General features: G+C 45.3%; 1 long non-coding RNA gene across 1 annotated transcript in view; it reads right to left on the bottom strand.

The window, feature by feature from the left end:
- The window catches only part of LOC117939668, a 15,043-nt gene that overhangs the window by 10,968 nt on the left and 883 nt on the right, over nucleotides 1–3,192 (bottom strand). Inside the window, exon 2 of the long non-coding RNA XR_004655645.1 lies at nucleotides 706–711. This is a non-coding gene — a long non-coding RNA (uncharacterized LOC117939668). The remainder of the gene's footprint in view (nucleotides 1–705; nucleotides 712–3,192) is intronic.

Raw genomic sequence — 3,192 nt, 5'->3', positions numbered from 1 at the left:
CTTTCAGTTCTGCATTGGTCCAGTTCCAGGTGTCTCCATGGTGGCCCTCCGTCCTTCAGCCGAGCAGATCCTGAACCAGTAAGTCCCAGACCACACGGGGGAGTGTTTCCATGTGAAAGGGGTGAGCCGTGGAGGACTGACCTCTGGTTCCCACTGTGCCAAACTCTCACAATCACACAACAACACAAACGCCCACGTCTACAAGGCGTTGGGTGACCTTCAACCTTTAGTTTCTCTGAAAACATTCGTCATGCGTCCACAGATCCCATCCAACCCCCAACAAGTCCTATACGGCAGCAGACTAAAAAGAACAAGACAGTGTAGAGACTTTGGTTTTGTTAACGAGTCCCACGTTTAACGAGCTCCATGGTGCGATCGTAGGCCTCTCAGAAACGTTGTAATCCAGCCTGGAACTACGGGGTCTTTTCTGAGACTTTGCACAATAATCCAAGAATGACAACTGTACAATTAAATGGATATTTATACATCTTTTCGTATGAAAAATACCGCTTAGTGGACTAAAATTATACACTGTAGCACCGGAAATGCGTCACTTGGCTGCCACATATACTAAATATGATAAGAACAGACCATAATGATGATATAAAGGCGTAAATGTAATAAATAATGCTAAATAATGTTCATTTGGATGTTGTAGGAGCTGTTTTGGAGACGGCACACCTACATTTTTGGATAAAAGCGCACAGACTTCTTAGGAAAAAAATACTGGAGTGTGTTATTAGCTTTGACGTCCAAGATGAAATGTTGTAAGGAAAAGCTGAAAAAAAACAAGTCCTTAATGTCTACCTGAGTTTTCTGGATGTACTTGCTTTAAAAATACTTTAAGGTCATATTGTTAAAACTAAAGAAACGTGTGTTATTCGTCTTTGTTTGATCAGCGAAAGGGATTAGGAACCGAAATAACATTTATAGCTCAGTTTTCATGCTAAAAGTCAGATTTATTTGGTGAAATAGTAAACGCAGCCGGTGATTTGGGGGATCCACCGGGACTGCTGCAGGTGGCTGAAATAAAAGCTCTCCGGCTCGGGTTTGAACCTGAAGTCTTGGACCGTAAAAAGTGTCAACACCGTCCAAACCTCTGAGAAGTTAAGCCGGGATTAGCTATCTGACTTCATCACCGGCCAGACGCTCGTTTAGAGAGAGGCTTTCGTTTCACACTCTTGTTTTCTCTGCTGCGCCTGTTATAGGTGGGAGCCCCCTCTAAGCCGAGACCACCGCCACTAACCCCAACAGTGCATTGGTCACGCAGAGTCACGTTTCATACCAGCGGACATCCCAGTGTAGTAATATCTGAGGGAAAACAATCCTGTCAGATCTACACTTCTGCTGCCAGGGCAGTTCAAACTAACCAAGCGTGTTGGAGAATTCATCAAGAAATCCGAAACCTTTAAAAACAGGCAACCTCTGTGGACACAGTGAACCGGATCAGTGCTGAACCTGACCAGATATAATCCTCTGTGATCTTATCTCGTGTTGTTCCACCCCAGCGGTGGACGCTCCTGCACCCAAACCGCCGGGTCTCACGGAATCCTGGGAAATGATGACGAACTGCATCACGCGTTGGTGCCGCAGAATGTGTGAAAATTCCATGTGCCCGCTACAAAGTGTGTGACAATTCCGTGTGCCCGCTACAAAGTGTGTGACAATTCCGTGTGCCCGCTACAAAGTGTGTGACAATTCCGTGTGCCCGCTACAAAGTGTGTGACAATTCCGTGTGCCCGCTACAAAGTGTGTGACAATTCCATGTGCATGCCACGGAATGTGGGACCTTCACCCGGGAGACCAGGGATCGGGTCCCACATGGTCCATTTCCCTGAACCCAACCGTTTCTTTACTCTACTTCTTAATCGTTTTTTATAACGACGATGTTTAATCGTGTTCTGCCGATGGAAATGCCTGTTTTCAGAAGGCGATGATTACCAGTGCGTTGAAGAGGATTTGTTGGTTTTGCCGTTGCATTTTGAACCCAGTTGTCATGAAATGTTGCCCTGGAGGAAGCCAAAGCTCTTTGGGGCACTTACAGATAACAACAACCCCTTCAGTATGTGAGTGGAACGACCCGAACGCCACAGTGCTACAGAGATGGCAACCAAAACAACACGCCATTGAAGAAGAATTTTTTCAATAATGGAGATTTTGTCGTGCATCCCATGTGCCATTAATGTCATTACATCTGTGCATAATTTTAATTTGGGCCATTTTCAAAGTGCAATTTAATTATTAATGTCTAATTTATTGTTTAATAATGTGCTCTATTTTGTACACTTATCTATATATGATCTTATCTTTGCTGTTGCAAACCACTATTTCCCCCTGTGGGACAAATAAAGATTTTTCTTATCTTAGAACTAAGACTGGATACTCTAAATTTGAGCGATTTTTCTGTAGTTTTTTGTAGAAATGAGCCCCTTTGCTGCATGAAGTCTGATTATGACAGCCCATATTGTATCAGCTGTGAAACAGATCCCCTCGTTGCCCAACCCACCCACTTAGAGAAAGAGATTAACCCCATCAACCCTGACGCTCAGATGAAAGGAGCTCCATTCAAACCCTTTATGTTGCTCCGCCGGTTCCCAAATCAAAGGCGGAGGTGGCATCAAAAGACCGATGTCCTGCGGTACAGCGCTTCTTTAGCGGACGCTCACCTGTAAGCTTTCTCTCAGCACAGAGCCTCCCCCGCAACCCCCAAAAAAAATAAAGTGCCTGCACACACATGTAGACCCCAATGATCATGGACGCTGCTGTCAACACCCAAGGGCTTAAAAATGGGAACTGGACCAGAAAGGCAAAAACACAGGGAGGGGAAGATGGAGGATGGAGGATGGAGGGGGGATAACCACCCAGGAATCATGCAAGTGTTAAAATAAAATGGACTGTTCCAAGGACATCACGGTGGGGGGCGCTCATGTTTGACAGCTGGGTGATACCAAAGGGGGGACCTTCTTGTACCTCCAGCAGGGACGGTTTCAGACCAGTTCTAAGTCTTGGCAGCATTCGTTGAGTCTGGCACCTTCTTACGAGGAGGATGTTTTGCAGACTAGTCCTTTAACTTTTACTCTGACATACTTGGCAAGTGATCTGTCAAATCTGCTTGGCTCTATAGAACCTATACAGATTCAGTCTGTCTCATTAGCATTCATACATATCGCTATGTCCTGGAGGAGAAAACCC

The sequence above is a fragment of the Etheostoma cragini genome, chromosome 24 (assembly GCF_013103735.1).
Source record: "Etheostoma cragini isolate CJK2018 chromosome 24, CSU_Ecrag_1.0, whole genome shotgun sequence".
In the NCBI taxonomy this organism is placed as follows: Eukaryota; Metazoa; Chordata; class Actinopteri; order Perciformes; family Percidae; genus Etheostoma; species Etheostoma cragini.
The sequence above is the reverse complement of the archived record's forward strand: the minus strand, read 5'-3'. Positions and strand labels throughout refer to the sequence as shown.